The sequence below is a fragment of the Somniosus microcephalus genome, chromosome 1 (genome assembly GCF_052327205.1).
Source record: "Somniosus microcephalus isolate GS21.2 chromosome 1, FLI_Smic_1.0, whole genome shotgun sequence".
Lineage (NCBI taxonomy): Eukaryota > Metazoa > Chordata > Chondrichthyes > Squaliformes > Somniosidae > Somniosus > Somniosus microcephalus.
In genome coordinates, this window is record NC_140987.1 from 325,644,224 (window position 1) to 325,672,068 (window position 27,845).

The following is a 27,845-nucleotide window of genomic DNA, read 5'->3' on the forward strand; positions in this document are numbered from 1 at the left end:
GGGATCCTCTGCTGCTGTCAAGGAAAGCTGGAAGCTGGTTTGGCACATTTATATTTTACAGCAGCTGCTTGTGGGTTTTGAGCCTTAAATGCTTCTGTATTGAATCCTCTTGCTGCTGTCGGTGCTGCATCAAATTTTTCCTGCTACTGAAGACTGCTGCCCCCTTTCACTCCTGACGCTTCCACCCCTTCCCTTTACATCCTGCTGCAGGCCCTTCGGTATCAGGCTCTTGTTGGACTCCCCAGTGCCAGCTCAGCAATCTGCTGGTAAGAAACATACTTTGTGCTGACAACAGCAACTTGCATTTATATCGTGCCTTTAACATAGTAAAACATCCCAAGGTACTTCGCAGGAGCGATTATCAAACAAAATTTGACACAGTGCCACATAATGAGATATTAGGATAGGTTGATCAAAGAGGTAGATTTTAAGGAGCGTCTTAAAGGAGGAAAGAGAGGTAGAGAGGGGAAGAGGTTTAGGGAGGGAATTCCGGAGCTTAGGGCCTTGACAGCTGAAGGCACGGCCGCCAATGCTGGAGCGATTAAATTCGAGGATGCGTAACAGGTCAGAATTGGAGGAGCACAGATATCTCGGAGGGTTGTAGGGCTGGAGCAGGTTACAGAGAATTAGGATACAGGCAGCAGAATTTTGGATAACCTCAAATTTACTAAGGGTGCAAGTTAGGAGGCCGGCCCAGAGAGCATTGGAATAGTCAAGTCTAGAGGTAACAAAGGCATGGATGAGGATTTCAGCAGGAGATGAGCTGAGGCAGGGGCAGAGACAGGCGATGTTACAGAGGTGTAAATATTGGTGATGGAGAGAATATGGGGTCAGCAGCTCATCTCGGGGTCAAGGTTGCGAACAGTCTGGTTCAGCCTCAGAAAGTGGCCAGGAAGGGGAATGGAGTTGGTGGCTCGGGAATGGAGTTTGTGGTGGGGCTCAAAGACAATTGCTTCGGTCTCTCCAATGTTTAATTGGAGGAAATTTCTGCTCATCCAATACAAGACGTCGGACAGCAGTGTGAGAAATCAGAAGTGGAGGGTCAAGAGAGGTGGTGGTGGGGTGGAACTGGTGAGTGAGGTGACAACTCACCGAATGAATGTAAATCAGGCCTGAACACGAAAACGACCTGGGCCCGCACGAACCTCCTTGGGCATCCGTTGCCCACCACCTGCCCGATTTATACTGGGATCGGAAATCGGCCCCACTGGGTCCAAATCGTCTCTTGCAAGCTGTAATAGTATTGAAGTGAAGAGCTGCACGTAAACTTCACTAATACTGGCAGGATGTGACTAATTGGTTCACTGTACTCCAAATCCTTCTAATTATTTGAGGAGCTCATAAAACATGTGCTGATTTAATCTAAGTTGTCAATAAAAGTTCTGAACTACAATTAGTCTAAAAAAAGCGAATTCACTGTCAGCAGACCAGTTTCACGAGCTCTTCTATTTATTCAGCGTCTCACCAGCCAACAGCATTCAGTCACTGTGGCCTAGATATTCAGCCACAGGGCACTAAATAGCCTCTTAAGCCTCCAATATGGCGGGCAGGAAGCTCACACTCATTAGGAGCGGGAAGTATGTCACCCCGCCATATTAGTATATAGGCAAAAGCACCGCCATCCAGGGCCCACACCTGAAGCAGGCCTTAGGCCTTTTGCATATGCAAATATGGGGCCTAACACCTGTTTGAAGCCCCCTCAGCAAGGTTGGTTTGCCCTGAGGAAAACCAAGTCTACTTGCACCCTAACTGGTGGCCCTTAAAGGGACTTCTGCGGGTCGCAACAAAAATGTAAGTTTGCTAAAAATACTTACCTGAATGCGGAGGCGGGAGGAGCACAAGTGCTGCTCCTGCTCCATATTCAAACTACGTGGGCTGCTGCTGGTCACTGCCCAACCACGCTCCCCCGATTGTAACCTCGATCGCCACCGCCACACTCCCCGATCCCAACGTAGCCAGAGCCAGAGAACAAACATGTTAACATGTTAAGAAAACCATGCCAAAGACCGAGATAATGCAAATTCCATGACTTACTGACATGGTCCCAAGGACTTCTGCCAATATTGGATTCTGTTGGTTCCCTTCAGCTCAGAAATTCTCACCACATCTTGCAGTGTTATAGCCAATTAGCTGAATCTTGCCTAGATATTTCACCAGTAAGAATTTGTAGTTACACGGGTTATTGTTGCCCCTTTTCCTTTATTTGTATATTTGCCTGTTTTCTCCCCCTTGTAGTTCTCATACGTAATTAAAATATTCTAAAATGTTTTTAAAACAAAAATGGTACTATTGGAGTTTAAGGAGATAGATTCTGACCAGCCGTAGTTACACTGCAGCCGTGTAAGTCCCAGGCGGTGAGCACAAGCCAGTCTCACACTGCTTGCCAAAATTTAATGAGTCTTGAAATTGGTGACTTGAAACCAGAGTATTAAAGCAGCCTCTGCCACAATGCAAAGCAAAAACCCAAGTTACGTTGATGCAGAAACTGCAGCTTACTTAGCCCATTAGGATGCACGCTGGTGGGAGACCTGCAGGGGCTGAAATCATTTTCTAAAAGAACTTATATCCAGAGGAATTTTGCCCAAACACATCTGTGATTTGCAGGTAGGCTATCCTAGTGGTTAACATACTGCATTAGCAACATGGACATTGTAGTGTATGTACCTTTAAGGGGAGAACTACTTTTTACAGCTCCTGTATACTGTAGTACCGGCAGTGACCACACCTGTATATAAACCCTGAGTAGGGATCTGTACTGTTAGTTTTAGAGTAACCCTCATCCAGTAAACACCTGTTGATTGTTCCTCTGCAGTCTCTGTCGATTTATTGAAGGACACCATACATCAAGATTCACGGATTTAACAGACATCATGAGATTATAACTCATCGGGACCAGTTGTGAAATTGAATTCAATAAATCTGGTCATTTATGGGCTGCAACCATGAAAGCTTCTGGATTGTCATAAAAACCCAACTGGTTCACCAGTGTCTTCCGGAGACTATTCCTACCCGGTCTGGCCTGCATGTGACTCCAGTCCCAGTAATGCCCTTTGATAGTGTAGATACAGGGAAGCTATTTTTTCCGGTGGAGGGCTCCTGAACAGTGGCTTACAACCTTAAAATTAAAACTAGGTCATTCAGGAGTGAAATCAAGAAGCACTTCTTCAGGCAAAGATTAGTGGCAATGTGGAATTCTCTCCCCCAAAAAGCTGCTGAGGCTGGGGTCAAGTGAAAATTTCAAAACTGAGATTGATAGATTTTTGTAAGGCTAGGGTACCAAGGGTTATGGAACTAAAGCGGATAGATGGCGCTGAGATACAGATCAGCCATGATCTCATTGAATGGCGGAACAGGCTCGAGGGGCTGAACGGCCTCCTCCTGTTCCTATGTTCCTTTCGGTCAACTTGGATTTGGGCAATAAAAACTGCCTTGCAAGTGTCACCCACATTCCAAGAACAAATAAAAATTAACTACATTAAAGGTGTGGCTTCAGAAACAAACCAAAGACACATTCAAAAGACATTTAGACAATGAGATAAAGATAACACTTTATTCAGATATTCACAAGAACTGTCAAACCAGAATCTCATACAAATATTAAATTGATTTACTATTGCTATATTTCCATATTTAAAGCATGATATACATTGAGCCTACAAGGCTGACTCTCACGACCAAAGAATGGTTTCCCTGTGCGGGAGGAGGACAGTGTTTGGAGGTGCTGAAATGCGGCCTCACAGTGTGGCTTACTGGCCTGGTTCACTGCCGTTGTGTTTTATCCTCAACTGAAAAGAGCTGATAGGATATTCGCTGTTCTTACTTAGACTAAAATTAAACGGCACTGCAGGAGGCCAACTAGATTTTAAAAAGGGAGGAGTTACAATAAAACAAAAGCAAAGTACTGCGGATGCTGGAAATCTGAAATAAAAGACTAAGACGGGCAGGGAGGATAGTTAATGTGAGACTGCCTCTCCAAGTCTTGCTAACATCATCAGCTGAGCTGGGACCAACATCAGAGCTGAGCTGGGACCAACATTGTTACACCACACTTTGGGTGCCAGAATAGAGGTCTGCAAGGTTATTGATTTAGCAGGGTGTGGTCTGAGCATCTGTGTTAAGGACACATAGGTCCTGAAAATATGCCTCAAATTCCTCGGTCTGGTCAGTGGAGACATTAACCCGTTAAATGAGTTAACAGCTCTGCTAGAAAAGTTGGAACCGGCATTTCATTGTGTTTATGCCCAATAAACCGGTTTAATTTGACGATCATAACATTACCGGAACAATCACAAAATCTTATTTCAGAATAATAATTTCTAAGTGCTAAGGAATTTAATGCGGGAATGACGGTGAATCTGTTACTTTTGCAGAACAAGTATGCAGAAGTTGCTGAGTACTAGTGCAGCAGTCCTAGGTGTCACCATTGTGTGCTGACTTGCTTCAGAGCCAGTTGTTGCTAATCCCTATTGCTTGTCTTCAAACATTCTGCCCCGCCAATAGAAACAGGGGTAAACTGGTACAGTTCGTCTTCTCCCAGTTACTCTGCCTTTCCTGCGACCATCGCATTCTCTCGCTCAAACTGCTCCTTCAATTTTGCTTTTTTCTCCAAGTTCAATTTGGTGAGGTTCTCTTGATTTTTAAAAGCCTGTAATTTGGAAATAGAAGCGACATAAAATTTAGTCTGCTGTAGGAATACAAAGTGTCATGAATAAGCTTTGTTTCCGATTATCAGTATCCAACTGATTTGAATTAGAAAGCAATCTATACGCCAGAGAAACATCCTCAGGATTTCACAAGGTCGAGACCACAGGGCGGCCATGGTTCTGCTCTTTAGGGTGGAGTTTGGACGAGGCGGGTTTTCTGCCACCCTCTGAATCCGCCCCAATGCCAATCCATTTCCCTAGGTCGGGAGTCACCATTGATGCATGGGAGTGGGTGGGGAGAGGGGTTGCCAATGGGATTCCCGCTGCCAAGGTGGAGGCTGCTAGTGTGAAAGATGGTGTTGCAGCACAGTCACCAATGAGGAATCTTAAAGGGGCAGGAACGCCCAAGATTGGGCCAACTGTCCCACTGAAGGGCTTGGCAACACCAGGGCCTTCAGTAGGTCAGTGTTTGGGGCCATAATGGAGGGAGAGGAGGCCACAGCAAGGCCCTCTCCTGCCACAGGGGGACCTCGGGGCCATTATTGCTACTTCCATAGCCTATTACAACCTTCCCCATGGCAACCATGGGAAGCAGCATTAACTGGGATGGACTGGAGGGAAATCCTCTAGGGATGTGACAGACAGGGAAGGAGAGACCATTGAAAGTCCCGGTGGTGGCAGGGAGAGGGGAATACAGGTCAGGTGGTAAGGTGGAAGCAGGCAGGAACGGGGAGAAGAATCCTGGCCGCTGTGTTCAATTGAAGAACGCCCTTCAGCGCAATTGATCTCACACTTCCAGGGTACCAGCCCTGCTGCAACAGCATCCTTTCCATTACAGCAGCTAGCTGACCCTGAAGTAAATCCATGTTCTCAGCCATCCTGACTGGCAGCTGTTGACTGCTCTGCATAAAGAAATGCTTCCTGTTGGGTGTTCCAAAGTTGCCCTTCACAAAACTGGCCCTATGACATCCTGCTACACTGCTATATCTGAATGGATTGTTTTAAGTTTACTTGCTCAACCCAAACATATCTTATATACCTCGATACAGGTCTCTGCTGTGACTGCTTTATTCAAAGTTGAGGACCCCGAGCTTACTAAGTCATTCCTCAGAGCTCCTCTCTCAGCTAGAATAACTACCTTATGTTGCAGCAACCAGAACTACATGCAGTACTCCAGGCTTGGTTAGACTGGACAACTGCACAGTTTCAACATGAATTCTCAACTCATTGGGCACGATAACCTGACATCATATTCACTTTGTTATTGCAATCTGCTCTCAGGTGCACGTAAAAGATCCCATGACACTATTTCGAAGAAGAGCAGGGGAGTTATCCCCGGTGTCCTGGCTAATATTTATCCCTCAATCAACATAACAAAAACATTCTCTGGTCATTATCACATTGCTGTTTGTGGGAGCTTGCTGTGCGCAAATTGGCTGCTGTGTTTCCTACATTACAACAGTGGCTACACTAAAAATACCTCATTGGTTGCAAAAAGCTTTGGGACATCTGGAGGTCGTGAAAGGCGCTATATAAATGCCAGTCTTTCTTTTTCTTTCTATTTCCTTTCAACCTCACACTGTTTGATCAGGCTGAGCAATAAATCAACTAGCCCTCTAATGTATTTCTTTCAACATCCCCCTGTGGAAGTTCTATCTCATTTGTGCAGTGTGTGGATCTTTTATTTCTACTTGAAATATTGAGCACCTTGCATTTGTCCATATTGACCCTTTTTATGTCACTGGTCAGCTCAGGTGTAAATCTGCTTGAGCTCTTTGCAAAATCTTGGTTGTCTACTCTGAGTACACAAGCCTCTCGCTCGCTTGGTGCTGTCTGCAAATTTGACTACCTTGCATTGAGACTAGGATTCTAGGTCACTTACAGGGTTTATCTGGAAGTGTAGATACACTATACCATATAGCTTCCCCTTGTTAATTTGGGGTCTCATCTCTTGACAAAAACTCATGACATTGGTGAAGGAAAATCTACTTTTAAAGCCAGGGTGCTGATCATTTATTTGGTTATTTTCAGGCAGATAGTCTTCCATTTTGTTTCTGATGATTCTATTAGTTTCTTGATTACTGATGTCAGGCTAATGGGTCTATGGTGCCCTCTCTTCAGGTACTATCTCCCTTCCCGTTCAAAACCATCATCACCCCCTCTTCAAAACATTCACCCTCAAACCTTTGGTACTTGCTAACTATCGCCCTATCTCCAATGTCCCTTTCCTCCCCAAAGTTTGTGAACATGTTGTCGCCTCCAAATCCGTGCAGATCTTTCATTCAATTCCCTCTTTGAATCTCTAATCAGGTTTCTGTCCTTGCCACAGTGCTGAAATGGCACAAACCATAGTCACAAATGACATCTTCTGTGAGGCTGACTGTGGTGCATTGTCCCTCTTCAACCTCTTTGCAGCCTTTGACATGGTTGTCCACACCATCCTCCTCTAACATCTCTCCTCCACTGTATGGCTCAGTGGGACTGCCCTTGCTTGGATCCATACTTGCCTATTTGATTGTAGCCACAGCATCTCCAGCAAGGCTATTCCTTCCACCCCCGCACTGATACCTCCAGATGTCCCCATGGATCTATCCTTGGCCTCCTCCTCTTCCTCATCTACATGTTGCCTCTTGGCAACACCATCTGCAAAAATAGTTTCAGCTTCCATATGTATGCTTGAAAGGATAATTACTAGTCCTAGCCCTTTTCGGGCAACCCTGATCAGGTGTATTCCCCAGACGTTCGCCTTCAACTAAAGTTAGAGGTAGCCGAATCCTATAAAACGCTTAATTCGGGCTACAGGTCCACATTATCTCTCCCTAAAGGAAAGGAACAACTTGAAGCTGTTACCATCCTTCAGATAGCACTTTTAATAAGTTTAACTAGACTGTAACCTTCCGGATATTATGAGGGTCCGGAATACACCCCCAGAATTCCGTAACTCCTCACCAAAGAGAGTACAGAGATTGAGTTTGCGAGTTTGATACAGAAGTACTCTGTGAGACAATTCTAAAAATATATAGATTTATTAAAGAACCGACATGTAGTTAACAGCTGGTGAATTCAGTTGCAACATTAACAGTTCAAAATACAAATAGCTTACAATTCTTATTCTCAGAGATCCTTATTCTCAAATCTTAACTTCGTTACATTTTTACATTTCTACTTATTTCTAATCCAGGATATCCACCAAAATCAAATAAAGGTACCTTTTTGATCCCCGAGACTCAGAGTTAAAAACTTATAGAGCCTGCCTCTGAAGAGTGAGAGAATTGCTTTGCCCCTTTCAGCGACTTCTGACTTTGTATTTGAAAGTTCTATTTTTTTACCCTTTTGCAGTGGTATATCCTTTGAAGTTTTCTGCTGATGTAAGCTAATTATCTCTAGTCATTTCTCTGTTGATTTCTTTCTATTCTTACTGTCAATTCAGCTGCTAGCTTGCAGAATTCTGTCTGCTGTGTAGGTATTCAAAACATATCATAAAAAACGGTTATAACATATGTATCTATTTGATGCCATTTTTACAAAGGACTTCCATTCAATTCTTCAATCACCTTAGCTGGTTGGAAGCAGACTTCGCGTCTCCTATGTGTTCCAAGTTCAATAAAAAACCATGTGATTGCTTGGTGCATCTATTGATATCATATCTACAAAATCTTCTGCTTGTATATTTTACAACATGTAAATTGAAAACACTTCAACCGAGTATTTGATTGTCTTCCTAGCTACCTCAGTTGGTTATTTTACAGACGTCATGTCTCCTTGTTTCATTTGATGTGATATTTATGAAGGCATATGGTTTTTTAATGTTCTGAGTTTCTGTTTCCTGAAATGTTGTTTTATGACACCTTAACATTATACCATTATGCCATTTCATGTGCCTGTTTACAAAGTGTTTGTTTAAAACAATTCAATTGGGTAAATCTTATTGTGTTCTTTCCAAAGCTCAGACTTTCTGGAAACTCCAATGGTTTGCTTCAATAGGGCCATTGTTTCAGTGTCAACAACCAATTCCCATTTCAAAAGCTTGTATGGTTTTTACAGCTTTGTGTTAACAACACATCTTATCTCAAAAGCCTGTATTCTGTTTACAGCCTGTGTCGTTGAGGCTTTTAGATTTTTAAACCCAGTTTTCATGTTTTAATAAAGTCAAAATTCTGTTCATAGGATGGTGTATCTCTTGGAATATGGCTATTTCCTTTACATGCTGATGACACCCAAATCTATCTCTCCTCCACCACTCTTGAACCCTCCAGACATGACTACTCAAATACTCTCCTGTCCTGTTTCTCATCCTCCACTCTCTGCAACTTTAGCGCATCGAAAGCTCTGCTGTCCATATCCTATCCTGCACCAGGTCCTGCTCATCTATCACCCTGTCCTTGGCTCCCAGTGCCCAAATGCCTTAAATTTAAAATGCTCATCTTAATCTTTAAATCCCTTTACCTCTCCCTATTTTTGCCCCCACAAACTTTCCATTTCTTCTAACTCTGGTCCCTGCTGCATCTCTTGCTCCCTTTACCCCATCATCGTGCCTTCAGTCGCCCAGGCCCCAAGCTCTGGTAATTCCACCCTCCACCACTCCACCTCCCTCTGCTCCTTTAAGACCATCCTTCAAAACCGCCTCTTTGATCAAGCTTTTGGTCGCCCCTGCTATGACTTCCCTTGGTTCAGCGTCCATTCTTTTGCTTTAAGATGTTGTTCTAAGTTAAATAAATAAAAGTAGTTGTTGTCATTCCCAGGTGTGACTCTTTAATTGTCTGTAGTTCCCAGGTGTGTCTCTCTAATGGGTCTGTAGTTCCCAGGTGTGTCTCTCTAATGGGTCTGTAGTTCCCAGGTGTGTCTCTCTAATGGGTCTGTAGTTCCCAGGTGTGTCTCTCAAATGGGTCTTGTAATTCCCAGGTGTGTCCCTAATGGGTCTGTAGTTTTTTTCCATTCATTCCTGGGATGTGGGCATCGCTGGGAAGGCCAGCATTTATTGGCCAATCCTAATCGCCCTCGAGAAGGTAAGGGTGAGCAGCCTTCTTGAACCGCTGCAGTCCGTGTGGTGAAAGTACTCCCACAGTTTTGTTAGGGAGGGAGTTCCAGGATTTTGATCCAGTACCTATGAAGGAACAGTGATATATTTCCAAGTCAGGATGGTGTGTAACTTTGAGGGGATCTTGGAGGTGGTGGTGTTCCCATGCACCTGCTGCCCATGTCCTTCTAGGTGACAGAAGTTGCGGGTTTGGGAGGTGCTGTTGAAGAAGCCTTGGTGAGTTGCTGCAGTGCATCTTGTAGATGGTACACACTGCAGTCACATTGGCCGGTGGTGGAGGGAGTGAACGTTTAAGGTGGTGAATGGGTTGTCAATCAAGCAGGCTGCTTTGTCCTGATGGTGTCGAGCTTCTTAAGTGTTGTTGGAGCTGCACTCATCCAGGCAAGTGGACAGTATTCCCTCACACTCCTGACCTGTGCCTTGTAGATGGTGGAAAGGCTTTGGGGAGTCAGGAGGTGAGACACTCGCCGCTGAATACCCAGCCTCTAACCTGCTCTTGTAGCCACAGTATTTATGTGGCTGGTCCAGTTAAGTTTCTGGTCAATGGTGACACCCAGGATGTTGATGGTGGAGGATTCGGTGATGGTAATGTTGTTGAATGTCAAGGGTCGGTGGTTAGACGCTCGCTTGTTGGAAATAGTCATTGCCTGGCACTTCTGTGGCGCAAATATTACTTGCCAGTTATCAGCCCAAGCCTGAACGTCGTCCAGATCTTGTTGCATGCGGGCATGGACTGCTTCATTATCTGAGGAGTTGTGAATGGCACTGAACACTGTGCAAACATCAGGGAACATCCCCATTTCTGACCTTATATTGGAGGGAAGGTCATTGATGAAGCAGCTGAAGATGGTTGGGCCTAGGACACTGCCCTGAGGAACTCCTGCAGCAATCCATCAATCACATCCATCTTCTTTTGCATGACTCCAGCCAATGGAGTCTTTCTCCTGATTCCCATTGGCTTCAATGTTACTAGGGCTCCTTGATGCCACACTCAGTCAAACACTACCTTGATATCAAGGGCAGCCACTCTCACTTCACCTGTGGATTTCAGCTCTTTTAACCATGTTTGGACCAAGGCTGTAATGAGGTCTGGAGCCGAGTGGTCCTTGCGAAACCCAAACTGAGCATCGGTGAGCAGGTTATTGGTGAGTAAGTACCACTTGATAGCACTGTTGACAACACCTTCTATCACTTTGCTAATGATTGAGAGTGGACTGATGGGGCGGTAATTGACTGGATTGGATTTGTCCTGCTTTTTGTGGACAGGACATACCTGGGCAGTTTTCCACATTGTCGGGTAGATGCCAGTGTTGTAGCTGTACTGGAACAGCTTGGCTAGAGGCGCAGCTAGTTCTGGAGCACAAGTCCTCAGCACCATAACCGGGATGTTGTCGGGGCCCACAGCCTTTACTGTATCCAGTGCACTCAGCCATTTCTTGATATCATGTGGAGTGAATCGAATTAGCTGAAGACTGGCTTCTGTGATGGTGGGGACCTCAGGAAGAAGCCGAGATGGATCATCTCGGCACTTCTGGCTGAAGATGGTTGCAAACACTTCAGCCTTGCCTTTTGTACTCGCGTGCTGGGTTCTGCCATCATTGAGGATGGGGATGTTCAGCGAGCCTCCTCCTCCTGTCAGTTGTTTAATGGTCCACCACCATTCACGACTAGATGTGGCAGGACTGCAGAGCTTTGATCTGATCCGTTGATTGTGGGATTGCTTAGCTCTGTCTATAAACATGCTGCTTAGCATGCATGTAGTCCTGTGTTCCAGCTTCCCACCTCGTTTTTATGTAAATCTGGTGCCGATTCTGGCATGCTCTTCTATAACCCTCATTGAACCAGGGTTGGTCGCCTGGCTTGATGTTAATGGTAGAGTGAGGGATATGCTGGGCCATGAGGTTACAGATTGTGGTGGAATACAATTCTGCTGCTGCTGAAGGCCCACAGCATCTCATGGATACCCAGTTTTGAGTCTATCCCATTTAGCACAGTGGTAGTGCCATGCAACATGATGGAGGTGTCTTCAGTGTGAGGACGGGACTTCATGGTGGTCACTGCGACCAATACTATCATGGACAGATGCATCTGCCACAGGTAGATTGGTGAGGACGAGGTCAAGTAGCTTTGTCCCTCGTGTTGGTTCTCTCACCACCTGCTGCAGACCTAGTCTGGCAGCTATGTCCTTCAGGACTCGTCCAGTAGTGGTGCTACCGAGCCACTCTTGGTGATGGACATTGAAGTACTCCACCTAGAGTACATTCAGTGTCTTTACTCCCCTCAGTGCTTCTTCCAATTGGTGTTCTACATGGAGGAGTACTGAGGGAACTAGGTGGTAATCAGCAGGAGGTTTCCTTGCCCATCTTTGGCCTGAAGCCATGGGGTCCAGAGTCAATGTTGAGGACTCCCAGGGCCACTGCTTCCTGATTGTATACCACTGTGCCACCACCCCTGGTGGGTCTGTCCTGCCAGTGGGACAGAACATACCCAGGGATGGTGATGGAGGAGTTTGGGACATTGATTGGAAGGTATGATTCTGTGAGTATGACTATGTCAGGCTGTTGCTGTATGACAGCTAGTCCCCAGATGTTAGTGAGGAGGACTTTGCAGGGTCGACTGGGCTGGGTGTGCTGTTGCTGTGTCCATAGCCGCTGCCGAGTGGTCCGTCCAGATATATTCTTTTTCGTAGCGGTTTGTTACAACTAAGTGGCTTGCTAGTTAAAAGTCAACCACATTGCTGTGAGTCACATATAGACCAGGTAAAGACAGCAGATGGATTTTTACGACAATCTGATAGTCTCATGGTTACCATTACTGATACTTTTTTATTCCAGATTTATTTAACTGAATTTAAATTCCCCAGTTGTCATAGTGGGATTTGAACTCACGTCCAACCAGATCGTTAGTCCAGGCCTCTGGATTACTAGTCCACTAACATTACCACTGTGCTACTTTTCCCAGGTGTGATTTTCTAATGGGTCTGTAGTTCCCCAGGTGTGACTCTTGAATAGGTCTGTAGTTTCCAGATATGGCTGTGCCACTCTTCCTTAATATGGGACTGCACCTCCATGGTTGCAGTTTGTCAGAAGCGCCCCAGTGTTCACTGACTCCTTCAAAGCGATCAAAGGCATGTCACAAATTTCCATTCTTGTCTCTCTAAATTTCTAGAAATAGAGGAGGGTTCAGCTCCTTCTGCTTGTCTAGAACCATCTGCTTTAGTAATGTCGAGTCTCACGGCACCAGTGATGGGCGTTGAACGTCGGATACTGTATTTTTAAGTGTCCTCACTGGCAAAAGGCTGCAAAAAGCAGTGATTTAGCAGGTTTATTGTCTCCTATTCATCTTCGCTTCATTCCGTAAGGGCTCACCTTCTTCCTAGACTACTCTAGTTATTAGAATTTATTGGCCTGGTGTTTTGCGTCTGCCTCCATGACCCAGTTCCCTCGGCACCTCTGATCTTTCTCCACCATCCCTCATTCACAGTTACCCAGGCAGCGTTCAGAATTTCCAATTCATAACAGAGCTGAGAGATGACAGCCTCATTCTGCACTCCCAGCGTTAGTGCCACACTTTATTCATGGATCCTTTCAGTTTCTCTTCATCAGATAAAGAAAAAGGATTTAAAACATCATATTTAAGGCGATTTAAACACTGATTACAACCAAACAACCCAAACCGTTGTACTTTTCTAGTATCACATTGTGGTAAACCACTGTTATACCTGTCTGTATGTGTATGTGTATTCCACTAGGTACAGGTCTGGACATGCCTCGGCTGACTCCTCCCACTATTCCAGGTATATAAGTGACTACCTCCCAGTCCCTTAGTATTCTGGACGGGTCGACCACTTGAGACTAGACCTTCATTCTTTAGTTAATAAAAGCCTGGTTGTTACTCGCTTAACCTCAGTCTTTTGAGTAATTGATGGCGCATCAGTTTTATTAACTAAATTTTTATAATGGAGAAGATCCTCACACCAGCATGCCTGGACCTGGACAGTTGGGAAGCGGACGCTTCCACCAAGTTTGCTCACTGGCTCATGTGCTTCGAGGCATTCCTGACTGCCTCCACTGCGGTCATAACGGATGCGAACAAACTGTCTGTCCTGATCTCCAAGGTGAACCACCGAGTGTACTCAGTCATCCGGGACGCGACCTCGTACACAGCCGCCCTCCAGCTCCTCAAGACCCAGTACACGCGCCCTGTGAACGAAGTTTACGCCAGGCACCTCCTGGGGAGTCGCAAGCAACAACCTGGGGAATCGACTGAGGAATACCTCCAAGCACTGTCCGTGCTTGGCCGGGCCTGTGGGTGTAAGGCGGTAACGCTCACTAAGTACACGGAGGAACTGATCCGGGATGCCTTCATAGCGGGCCACAGGTCCAACTACACCCGACAGCGACTGCTGGAGCAGAGTGACCTCACCCTCGACAAAGCCTCCGAAATCGCACTAACGCTGGACGCAGCCTACCGAGGCATGGATGCCTACTCCTCTGCACCGTGGACGCCGCGGGGAACGACAACCTGGGACACGGTAGGACAGCCCCATAGCACCGTGCCACCCCAGCCACAGCCCAACAATGGCCCAACCACCGCAGCAGTGTCCCAAAGCCAGACAGCAGTATCCCAAGGCCAGAAATGCTACTTCTGTGGCCAGGCCAAACACCCCAGAGCGCGCTGCCCGGCGAAGAATGCGACCTGCTCGGGCTGCGGGAAAAAGGGACACTACGCTAGCATCTGCAAGGCCAAAGCCACCCCGAACGCCAGCAGCGCCGCGTGTGGGCCGTGCGAGCCGCCATCTTGGGCCCCCAACAGCGCCGCGTGTGGGCCGTGCGGGCCGCCATCTTGGGCCTCCCCAGCCATGTGCGAACCACCGCAGCAGCAGCCATCTTGGACGACTCCAGCCACATGGGAATCATGGACGCCGCCATCTTGGACACCAGCCGGGACGCAGCAGGCCGCCAACCCCCCCCCATCTGATACCCGCAGCGACACACCGACCCCTACGCTGGCCTCTGTTACGCTGGACCAAACGAGACCGCACCAACTAGCTCGGTCCAAAATGGGCGTTAAGGTAAACGACCATGCAATAAACTGCCTTTTTGACTCCGGGAGCACAGAGAGCTTCATCCACCCCGACACGGTGCGGCGTTGCTCTTTCCCAGTCCTGCCTGCGCACCAGCGGATTTCTATGGCCGCCGAGTCCCAGTCAGCGGACATTGGCGGCTACTGCGTGGTGACACTAGTAGTAGACGGGACTGTGTTCAATAATTTTAAACTCCTGGTCCTGCCCCAACTTTGCGCTGCCGTTCTACTGGGGTTGGATTTCCAGTGCCACCTCAAAAGCGTTACGATGGCGTATGGTGGCCCCCTCCCCCCACTCACAGTCCGCAGCCAGCAGCCTCCAAATTGCCCGCCGCGCACCAGATGCAACCTCTCCACACTCAGAGTCCCACCCCCCCCACTGTATGCTAACCTCACCCCCGACTGTAAGCCCATCGCCACAAAGAGCAGGCGATACAGTGCCGGGGACAGGGTTTTCATCAAAACCGAAGTGGAGCGGCTCCTGAAGGAGGGGATTATTGAGGGCAGCTCCAGCCCCTGGTGAGCCCAGGTTGTGGTCGTTAAGGCTGGCGAGAAACAACGCCTGGTCATCGACTACAGCCAAACAATAAACCGCTACACCCTGCTGGACGCCTACCCACTCCCCCGCATAGCTGACATGGTCAACCAGATCGCGCAGTACCGCGTCTTTTCGACCAATGACCTGAAATCAGCGTACCACCAGCTCCCCATCCGCCCCGAAGACCGCCAGTATACTGCTTTTGAGGCAAACGGCCGCCTCTATCACTTCCTTAGGGTTCCCTTTGGCATTACCAACGGGGTCTCCGTCTTCCAAAGGGAGATGGACCGGATGGTTGATCAAAACGTGCTGCAGGCCACTTTCCTTTACCTAGACAATGTGGCCATCTGCGGCCATGACTTGCAGGACCATGACGCAAACCTCGAGAAATTCCTCCGCACCGCCCAACTCCTGAAACTGACATATAACAAGGAGAAGTGCATATTCCGCACAGGCCGCCTCGCCATCCTTGGCTGTGTTGTGGAACACGGGGTCATCGGTCCCGACCTGGACCGGATGCGTCCCCTTATGGAACTCCCACTGCCCCACTGCCTAAAAGCCCTGAAGAGGTGCCTAGGGTTTTTTTCCTACTACGCCCAGTGGGTCCCCTACTATGCAGACAAAGCCCGTCCGCTGATCAAATCCACCTCTTTTCCCCTGATGGCAGACGCCCGCTCGGCCTTCCACCGTATCAAGGAGGACATTGCCAAAGCCACCATGCAGGCAGTGGACGAATCCATCCCCTTCCAGGTGGAAAGCGATGCGTCCGACTTCGCTCTGGCCGCCACCCTTAATCAGGCGGGGAGACCTGTGGCATTCTTCTCACGAACCCTCCAGGGCCCGGAGACCAGACACTCCGCGGTCGAGAAGGAGGCCCAGGCTATTGTGGAGGCTGTGAATCATTGGAGGCACTACCTGGCCGGAAAACGATTTACCCTGCTCACTGACCAGCGTTCAGTTGCTTTTATGTTCAACAACAAGCAGAGGGGCAAAATCAAAAATGACAAGATCTTGAGGTGGAGAATCGAACTTTCCACCTACAATTACGAGATCTTGTACCGGCCTGGGAAGCTCAATTAACCCCCAGATGCCCTATCGCGTGGCACCTGCGCCAGCACGCAGATCGATAGGCTGAGGGCCCTCCACAATGACCTCTGCCACCCGGGGGTCACCAGGTTCTTCCACTTCATCAAGGCCCGCAACCTGCCTTACTCCATTGAGGAGGTCAGGACCATGACCAAGAACTGCCAAGTCTGCGCTGAGTGCAAACCGCACTTTTATAGACCAGACAGAGCCCACCTGATAAAAGCCACTCGCCCTTTCGAACGCCTGAGCGTCGATTTTAAAGGGCCTCTCCCCTCCTCTGACCGCAATGTGTACTTCCTCAACATCATTGACGAGTACTCCCGTTTCCCGTTCGCTATCCCCTGCCCGGACATGACCAGTGCCACGGTCATTAAATGTCTGAACAGCCTCTTCACCCTGTTCGGTTTCCCCAGCTACATCCATAGCGACCGGGGCTCATCGTTTATGAGCGACGAACTCCGCCAGTACCTGCTCGCTAGGGGTATAGCCACAAGCAGGACCACCAGTTACAACCCCCGGGGGAACGGACAGGTGGAAAGAGAGAATGCAACAGTTTGGAAGGCCGCCCTACTAGCCTTAAAGTCTAGGGCCCTTCCGACCTCCCGCTGGCAGGAGGTGCTCCCCGATGCGCTCCACTCGATTCGGTCACTGCTCTGCACTGCCACCAATGCCACCCCTCACGAGAAAATGTTTGTCTTCCCAAGGAAGTCCACATCGGGGACAGCGTTACCGCCATGGCTGACGTCCCCAGGGCCGGTACTACTGAGAAGACACGTGAGGACCAATAAAACGGACCCCCTGGTCGAGAGGGTCGACCTCCTCCACGCCAACCCCCAGTACGCTTACATTGCGTACCCGGACGGGCGGGAGGACACAGTCTCCATACGAGACCTCGCACCCTCGGGGGCCGCTGTAAGCCACTACCCATTACCACCCCCCCCACGACACCCTCGGGGACCGCTGTAACCCACTACCCATTACCACCCCCCCCCACGACCCGATATCCAACCCCAGCAGCCGGCTCGCCTTGGACCGTCACCCACGAGGACTACACTCCAGTGCCCCAGCCTACACGGGAGGCGACGCCGGAAGCTCCACCACCCCTGCCGTCACCACGTCGATCACAGCGGCAGACAAGACCTCCGGAGAGACTCCAATACACGAACTTTTAAATACACTTCACCCCGCCGGACTCATTTTTAAACAAGGGGTGAATGTGGTAAACCACTGTTATACCTGTCTGTATGTGTATGTGTATTCCACTAGGTACAGGTCTGGACATGCCTCGGCTGACTCCTCCCACTATTCCAGGTATATAAGTGACTACCTCCCAGTCCCTTAGTATTCTGGACGGGTCGACCACTCGAGACTAGACCTTCATTCTTTAGTTAATAAAAGCCTGGTTGTTACTCGCTTAACCTCAGTCTTTTGAGTAATTGATGGCGCATCACACATGAAGTATTTTCTACAACAGAATTGCAATTTGTTGAACCTGGCCCGATCAAATGTCCCCAGCTATTGAAGTTTTGTGAGTTCCAGCATCAATTGCAAGCAAATTTGCTTCAATACATCAAACTAAAAACTAGAGGTATTCAAGTATTTTTGGACTGATCCCACTCAGCTGATATCTTGCTCTGTCAGGATGTCTACACTTGGTACAGCACAGTACAGTATTTCCATACTTGATACAGTCTCTCTCTCTCGTCTGTGGCTTCCAGTGTTGGGGCATATGCACTGATGACCATGGTGCACTGGTTCCGGGCTAGGGTGAGCCATAGAGTCATGAGGTGTTCGTTTATTCCACAAGGGGAGTCTCTGAGACGTTCAACTAGCTCATTTCTTATGGCACGGCGTTCTTCAGGTTTGTCTTTCCAGAAGAAGGTGTAACCACTGCCTTGCTCCTTGAGCTGGCCTTCCCTTGCCTACCAGGTCTCGCTTAGGGCAGCGATGCCTATGTCGAAACATCTGAGCTCCCGGGCAACAATAGCAGTACGGCGTTCCGGTCTGATAGGGTAACCTGTAGGTTTGGATAACCTTTACATGTATATATCATAGTTGCGTTAGAAGCCATGCTATTAAAATGTTACTGTAACTGCAAGGCATGATGGGATGCTTGACCAAAACCAGACCAAAGCATTTAACAGTATCAGTAGTTGTAATAAAGTTTCTTCACAAAGCCTTGAATCAGGAACAATGAACAAAGATAATGGTAACTGGAGACTGGATAAGATAAAAACTGCAGAAAGGCAGAAGTAAGGATCTTGGGTCCAGGACAGTTGAGATAGCAGAAAGCATCTGCCAAAGCCTACCAAACTGGTAATTAATGGTTGATTATGTATAAATAAACTGCCACAACCATTGTAAATTTGAGAGACTTCAGAACGCTGAAGGCTCTCCCTTGTATACTTCTAATAAAGTTTCTCTCATATCACAGCCTACCCGTGACTCCAAGTTGTTTCTTCCACAACATCTTGGTGTAGTCGGCAGGATCCGCTGCTAGTACCGAAACAAGGGCATCGTTCTGGGACCAACAGACAAAGTGGGGTGAGTACGTTAATTTATACCACCCAGTAGTTAGGTCTGTGGGCACGGAGCGGTCCCTCGGACTATCAGGGATCTTGAACAATATGGAGTCAGAATGGCTGTCATGTGAGAGAGAGAAGGCAACATTGCAAAGTGGTTGTGGTCACCGACGGTCAGGAGAGGGCCAGGGGAAAGAGTTTAACGGGTGTCTCTCTGGGGTAGGAGATTTCTAAAGAGTCAAGTAGGTAAGATGGCCGAGGGAAAGCCGGGTCTTCAGGAATCCATAACAGAGTATTTGTTAAATAAACATGACAAGGTAATAAAAAGAATGGGAAAGGAAAGCTGGAATCCTGAATGGGTTCCCGACCGGCAGAAAGAATGGTGGAGTAAGGAGAACAAGAATAAGGAGGAGAAAACTGTAGTGGTTCTTTGTCAGGTCCACCTGAAAAATGTGTAAGATTGGAGCCACACGGGAGAAGGAAAAAGTGGAGTTAGTGGAACAGTTAAAAAAGGTAGGTGCCAAGTGTGCCACTATAATGAAGGTAATGTCAGTGCATAGTGGAAGGAATGATAGTGAGGAGGTTGATTGGGAAGATTTAGAAAGAGAGGCAGCAGAATGGGAGCGAGATGATGATGTTATCCTCACGCAGAATGATAAAATGTTAGAACAACAAAATCAGATCAAGCTTCTGCAGTGTCAAGTTGCCTCATCTGCTGCAATCATGCAGCAGCAGAGTGTAAACACGGTTCAGGCAGGCTCCGCACTGCAGAATCTTGAGGAAGCCAGGCGTCAGATAGCCACCCTAACAAACCCTGTTTCTCTCTCCACGGATGTTGCCTTGCCTGCTGAGTATTTCCAGCATTTTCTGTTGTTATTTCTAACAAAAGATCTAATTTGCAGGCTAACCAATCTGAAAACTCAGCAAAGGAAAAAAACAACAGGGATTTAGAAAGCCAGGGAAAGTTGTTGAGACGCCAATTTGAAGAAAAAAGGAAAAAAAGAGAAATTTAAAGTTTTACCGACATGGAAGTTATTAATGTCTGTGCCGAGACAAATAAAGCACAAGATTGCTGAGTGAAAGGAACCTTAAAAAATGCTGGAATTTCAGTTTGTGTGAACGTGTGTGTTAAAGTGTGAAAGTTTTCCTGACTGTGCATGTTTAAGAAGCTACAGTATTCCTTTTGTCTGAAAGTCTGTCCTTAAAAAAAAGAAAAATGTCTGTTGTGTGTTTTAGCTCTGTGTTAAAAAAAGCATTTAACCCTTTTGTCTTGTCTTGGATTTTGGAAGTTTTAAGAATGTGCGAATAAGATTGCGCACCCAGAATTGAAACAAAACTTCAAAATACAATTTAAGTTAAGCTAGTGTGGAAAAACTGAGAAAAACAAAAAGTTTGTTTAACAAAAGACTCTCTAAGTTTCAGTCTAAAATTTAAACTTGGAGTCGCGGTTGCTATGGTGAAATCTTCCAAAGCAATTTGTTTAAATGTGAAAAACTAATTTTTCTCCAGTTGTATTCAATGTTTTTACAGTCATTTGGAAAGGCATCTGAAGAAAGAACAATAAGAAATATGATGTAATGTACTGTTTTCTGCAAGCATGTGCTAATTTGTTTTGTTTTATCTGTTCTGTTCGTGTTTAGTTAAAGTGTAAAAGTCTTTTTCGTTCGGGAAAGTTTATTTTAAATTTACGTGAAGTAACGCAATTGTGTGCGCCTGACAATCACAGAAACCCCACAGTGCAGATAGAGGCCATTTCGGCCCATCGAGCCCGCACCAACACATATCCCACCCGATCCCCGTAACCCCTGCACCAACACATATCCCACCCTATCCCTGTAACCCCACGTATTTAATCCCCCTAACACTAAGGGTCAATTTTATATCATAGCCAATCAACCTAACCCGCACATCTTTGGACTGTGGGAGGAAACCAGAGCACCCGGAGGAAACCCACGCAAACACGGGGAGAATGTGCAAACTCCACACAGACAGTCACCCGAGGCCGGATTCGAACCCGGGTCCCTGGCGCTGTGAGGCAACAGTGCTAACCACTATGCCACCGTGCTGCCCTAATGTTTCACTCCGCCTTCTTAAAAACCTACAAAGGAGTTAACCCTTTCCACTGACAGCTGTTTAAGTTCACCAAGCAACAACTTTAGTATTGCTGAATGAAATTTAAAGATATTGGACATTATTAAATTTAAGTTTCTTAATTTTAAGTTAATATTTCAAAAACAGTGATGGAAGGAAAATTATGATTTGATAAATTAACTCCTTGGGCTCTTCAACAGGGCCACAATGGATTCTCTGCTTTCTTTTGTTATATGAAAGTTACCTTGTAAACTAATTGTAGCACTTCTGTCTCTAATGATAAAACACCGTGTAAACCACCCAGCCTGGGAATCACTTGTTTCTGAAATTGGAATTGATAAAATAAATTGATAGAAATGAAATTGAACATTGACAAAACCTGTCAGTTCAACAATACTGCTGTTTGGATTTAGGGATAATTTTGAAATGACAAAATGGACTTAAGCACTATATATTGGGTTACTTTTGGGAAAATAAAATATCCTCTAAAATAATGATAAATAAAAAGTGTTAATAACTTGGACCAAGTGGGAATGTTTGAGCTATGTTTTCTATCTTAAATATTGTACTGGACAGTAAAGTTCCTCCAGGGCTCATGAATGAGATATGAATGGTAATTAATGGGATGTGTAAAATGGAGAGAGGAAGCGATTGAGGGTGTAAGATAGAAACAGGAAAATTACACTACCAAATGAGAATTTTCCTAGCTTTCTAGTGAAAGTCAGAAAAGTGTAGTTACGAATAGTAAATTGATAGCTTTCTCTTGGAGACATTTGTGTCCCTGCATTGACACATACTCCACCGAGAAACTATCCAATTAATGAAACAATCAGAATAGAGTTAAACACACTGGTACCTGTTAGAGGAATTGAAATTGAAGTTTAAGTGAAGAGTTACATAGAATTTAGATTGGATGGCTGAGGGCATCTTTGGGCTTATGTGTTCACAATTTCTAGAGGTATGGGCTAGACACAAACAGGATTGCGGGAGGGTCGATATGACACCCGTCATGATCAAGGGGGAAACCCACAAACCACATAAACAATACCCTACTTAATAGTGGAAGGTTAAGAGCAGTATCAGATAGCCGAAGAGCAGCGTGGGAAGTGGTATTTATCCCAAAGGATAAGTCCGTACAGATTATTAAAGACGGTGGATTAAACCCTGCAGGCGGCATATTAACGGAAGGAGAAGAACATCAGTGTGAACTAGCAGTAGGGGCCTTCCCAACATGAAATTGCACCGCCGATACGGCCACAAGAATCTTGGCAGAGGAGGTGATACCTCGGTGGGAGGTCCCCCATAAATAGATTCAGACCAGAGGACCCACTTTACGGGTAGGGTCATGAAGAGAGCATGTCAGTTATTGGGGGTAAAGCAGAGGTTCCACATACTTTACCACCCTCAGAGTTCCGGAATGGTGGTGCGTACGAATAGAACCCTGAAAGCGGCTATAGCAAAAGCAATTGTGAGCACGGTTAAGAACTGGGTGGATGTCCTCCCGACCATATTAATGAGGTTGCGGGCAACCCCCAACCGGACAATAGGACTGATTCCGTATAAATTAATGACTGGGAATCTTTGAGATTACCAGAAGGGGTGATAGAAGGGTGTAGTGAAACAGGGCCGCTGAGGGATAGAATTACACGGTATGTAGCGGAGCTATGTAAACAGCTTCACGGGATGAAAGTGGAAGTAAAGCAGCAGCAAGAAGCGGCAGATCGACATGGGCGCGGGCCTGAACCCGAGTCATCGGGCCTCCCAAAAGTGGGAAAAGGGATGCCGTCCAAACCGGGACTGGCGCCTCGGTGGTCTGGGCCTTACGCGGTCCTAATGACCAGCGATACATGTGTGCGTTTGGACATACAAAGGGGGGTAGGTGGAAACATTAGTCCCAGGTTGAGCCGTATGACTCACATTCTGTTTCTACCAACAGGAAAGCTAGCAGCAGATCTCTTAATTACTTTGTTTCAGATAAACCTCTCTCACAATGGCGGCCTCATGGACGGCCGTGATGGCGATCACCCTCCTGACAATTATGGGAGTGTGGGAGGCGCCCGCCGTGCACATCGATAAAAGTACTTGTTTGCATCCAGGACAATACATGTAACTGTCACAGGGGGGAAAAGGGGAATGGGGAAAGAAACCCAATATATGGATCATGGACCGGGTCACCGCATGTGCCCATATGACCAACGTATGGAAAATAAATCCCAAATGTAATATGGGACATGGATACTGGGATTCTATCTGTGGCAGCAACCATTAACTGTCTGCCCCCAGACAACCAGTCCGATTGAAACGGCCTCCCTGCCCATCACAAAGGGAAAGATCAGGGTATTGCGCCCCGGGCGGTTGGTCAGATGAACTTGAGGTCCATCCCGGCATCACGCAAGCAGACCCCTTCAACTCGGTCGGGATCCCTGATATCAGACCCTGAAGTGACAATTATACAAAACTACAAACTAGCGTGGATATTGATGGAGATATAATGGTCACTGGCATATATGATGACGCCGGACCTGGACGTTAGTCATACTCCTCCTGCTCGCCACACAAGGGGCAGCGCGGAAAAATGACGGGTGTGATCATCAGTACCGTCAACATTTTAGCAGGGTGGACTAAATTACCCTCATTCATTTGGGAACCAGGACTTGAGGGACAATATTGCCAAGAATTGTGTAGCAATGTTCTTCAGCGGTTGGGATGTACTGATATAAGATGCTTTGATTTAACAACATGTGGATATCAAAAGCCGTCGCGATGTCCCACCACGGTGCCACCTCCAACAGATGGCTTGATCAGGGTCGGGGGCCCAAAGGCACTGTTACATGATGTAACTATAATCACTTTAGAAGTAACTTATAACCTGAGCAGTATAGTGCCGGCATTGGAGGCCAATTGTGGTGATCACCCAGCATCAATTACTTGGACGAAGCATAAATTGCAGCGATTACTTAGTGATTATAAGGAACGCATAGTCCCCGAAGTAGGTGCCCACAAGGGGCGGCGGAGACAGAGTATATTAGGGGAAGTGGGGGGCTTGTTTGGAAGTGCCAACTCGGTCCTAAATTCATGGCAAATCACGGGCCTGGACAGCTATGCCTCCTGGGTGGCGCAAGAAAGCACCAAGGGCCTGCGGTTCACAGCTCAGGGAACCGGGTTACAGAGAGGTATAAAGGTCCTAGGGAAAGCCGTAATAAAGGCGACTGATTTACAGTCCAAGGGGCAAGCATGTGACATGTTGGCTTGGGACTTGATTGATAGTGTTGAATCAGACACTGAAGACATCAGGTTCGCGACGGTGCCCCAGCATGCGCAGAAGGAAGTCAGCAGTCTCAATCTGATTAACTGGGAGGAAGATAGACAGGAGCTCTTGGTAACCTGACCAGCAGGCGGGGGGCCAGCGGATGCATTTAGATTTCTAATGATGGTGCCACAGGGGCACAAGAATGGGACATATCAGGGGGGATGTAAAGTAGAGTCTCTGTGAGTGGTCAGAGGCGAATCGGCGTACCGGGTGGGTACCCGCGGATACGTAGCACCTGGCAAGAATGGCACCCTCATGACCACGGATGAGTGCTGTACTGAGTCGGAGCACTACATAATGTGTACCTGTAACACCCTGAAACTGATAGATGAGGGCTCAGCAGTGGTGGTGATTGTAGAGCCTCTGGAAGGAGCCTTTAGGGCAATTCAGGCATCTCCGACACAGTGGTGTTTTCTGACTGACGAGAAGAACTACCTCTACAGAGGATTGGTATGTGCAAATAAGCATACGTTTCGCCTTCAAGTTTCAGACTCTCTCACCTTGGGAGATTTCCATCTGCCAGGCAGAACCCTCGCCGGCCTGGTCTTCAGCCCATGGAGGGATGACAAGGTGAGTGTGGATGATACACCAGGGAGGGCCGCTAGGGTGGCGGTGGAACAGGCCTTGAAAACCACTATAGAATACATTGCATGGACTAAACAGGCCCTCACGGGGAAGGGTGGAGGTGGACTTGACCAAAAGAACGGCGAGAAGGCTGGGAGCTAAAAGGCAGGGAGCTTCAGCCATAGGCCCAGTGGGAGAGGGCCAAAGACAGCCTAACTGGTGGGACATAGGTAGAATGGCAGCCGCCATCGCCTCCATGCTCGTCCTTATCATCAGTATATGCATTTGTTGCTATTAAAAATGGATGATATCCCAAGTGGTGCAAATGGTGATGATGTCAAATAGGGGATACGCCCCGGTGTCAGTAGCCAAGGTGCCACTCTCAGAGACTGGGGAAACGTGGGACATGTATGCTATATAAATCTGGCCGACTGGGTCCCAAGCACAGCCAATGTCACTAGGACATCGATGAGGCTGTAAGAGGACCATGTAATTTATGGATTTAACACTTGCGGGAGTCCAGTTGGATCCCTGGACAATCCAGCAGGTAAAGAATTCAGGGATTTAGGTATGTTCTACCGGGATCAGACGAGGTCTGACCAGGGGCCAACAGGAGGAACTGATAGGGTAACCTGTAGGTTTGGATAACCTTTACATGTATATTATAGTTGTGTTAGAAGCCATGCTATTAAAATGTTACTGTAACTGCAAGGCATGATGGGATGCTTGACCAAAACCAGACCAAAGCGTAGTGTCTGCATTTAACAGTATCAGTAGTTGTAATAAAGTTTCTTCACAAAACCTTGAATCAGGATCAATGAACAAAGATAATGGTAACTGGAGACTGGATAAGATAAAAACTGCAGAAAGGCAGAAGTAAGGACCTTGGGTCTGGGACAGTTGAGATAGCGGGAAGCATCTGCCAAAGCCTACGTAACTGGTAATTAACAGCTGATTATGTATAAATAAACTGCCACAACCATTGTAAATTTGAGAGGCTTCAGTACACTGAAGGCTCTTCCCTGCATGTTTGTAATAAAATTTCTCTCATATCACATCATACCCGTGACTCCGAGTGGTTTCTTCCGTGTTTGCGTGGGTTTCCTCCGGGTGCTCCGGTTTCCTCCCACAGTCCAAAGATGTGCGGGTTAGGTTGATTGGCTATGATAAATTGACCCTTAGTGTTAGGGGGATTAAATACGTGGGGTTACGGGGATAGGGTGGGATATGTGTTGGTGTAGGGGTTACGGGGATCGGGTGGGATATGTGTCGGTGCAGGCTCGATGGGCCGAAATGGCCTCTATCTGCACTGTGTGATTTCTGTGATTCTTCTGTGAACACGGTCTGTCGCTGTTGAGGTTGTCCATGAGGGTCCTGACGTTCCAGGTCCTGAACTTCATTTTAAAGGGTGGAAGATGCCTGTGTGTAAATTCTTTTAATGTGGTGTGGCCGTTGTACACCAGCTACCACACGGGCTTGACAGAGCAAGGTTTTGGTCCAATGGCAAGGAGATCCAAGATGATTGGAGACCAGGCTCTGCTACATCGGCCTAGCACATACACACAAACATACTCCAACTGTCCTCCTCCCTCCTTCCCACAGGTTCTCTCTGCCTGGGTTTCATAGGCTGCAATGTGGTCCTCCCGACCCCGCTGCTGGTCCACGCTGCGCCACTCCTGGGCCTCGACCTTGCTGCTAGGCTCGTCCTCGCTACTGGGCCTCGTCCTTGCCCTTGGGCCTCGTCCTCGCTCCTGGATCCCGACCTCGCTCCTGGGCCACGACCTCGCCCCTGGGTCCCGTCCTCGCTCCTGGCCCTCGACTTCCTTATAATGTATCTCCTTCTAATGAGTGTGTCCCGCGGTGACTCCTTCCAGTGAGTGATATGGTACAGCCTGGTAGAGTAACTCTAGCCCTTTTTAAATGTCCTACCCAGACTTTTGATAATTTTCTATTTTACAATTCTTTCCTAAAGCTGTAATTCACGTCTGCTGGTTCTGATCTGACCATTTAATGGGCAGTTACATTCTCACTTTTGGATGTCAATTGGCACAACACTAACGATATAACTCTGGAGGTGATACGTTCTGTAACTGTACAATGCCAAGAGGCGTGAGGCCACCTTCAGGAGGTAAGCTTGAGTCTAGTAGACTTCACAGCGGGTGCAGTCTAACTGTGGGATGAAGCCACGTTAGATACCTTCACTTTGGATGTTTGGGGAGGGACTGGGCATGGGATAATTATTTTCAATTCAAAGTACTTATAAAGGAAGAACTTGCATTTTTACAACGCCTTTTCGATATCACATCCCAAAAGTGCTTTACAGCCAATCAAGTATTTTTTGAAGTGCAGACATTGGTGTAATGTAGGAAATGCGGCAGCCAAGTTGCGCACAGCAAGTTCCCACAAACAGCAGTGAGATAAACGACCAGGTAATCTGTTTTTTAATGATACTGGCTGAGGGGTAAATTTTGGCCAAGACACCAGGAGAACTGCCTTGCTCTCCTTGCAATAGTGCTGTGGGACCTTTTTACGTGCATTTAAAAAGGGCACAGAATGATATAGACCAAGGAGACAATATACCCTGGGTCCCTGTATTAAAAGCAGCACAAACGGGATCAGGGCCCCAACGTGAAGATTAAAAAGACGGACAGTGGCACACGGAGGTTGCTGAAACAGGATCATGGGGAAACAGGATCATAAAATGGCGTAAATATAATCTCACCTCAACTTTACTTAATCCTTACTTAAGCGGGGTAATAAAAATGATTACACGACAGATACATTGAGCAGCCTCCCTGGATACAGGTCAGCGATCAACTTACCTTCTTTCCTGAGATCACCATTGCCACACACGCCAGAATACTCACACCGATCATTAGGTAGCAGATCTTCACCCTTACTTTGTTTCTGGCTGCATAAAGCATTTCAATCCTGTGAAAATATTTCCAAAAAAGATTGCCACGTGAAA

General features: G+C 47.1%; 1 long non-coding RNA gene across 1 annotated transcript; it reads right to left on the bottom strand.

The window, feature by feature from the left end:
- Positions 1-3,536: 3,536 nt before the first annotated feature.
- Positions 3,537-27,804, bottom strand: LOC147124893 (uncharacterized). Its single transcript, XR_015079181.1, has 2 exons — positions 27,700-27,804; positions 3,537-4,645 (listed from the first exon to the last, which is right to left on the bottom strand). It is a non-coding gene; the product is annotated as an uncharacterized LOC147124893 (long non-coding RNA).
- Between the last annotated feature and the right edge of the window lie 41 nt (positions 27,805-27,845).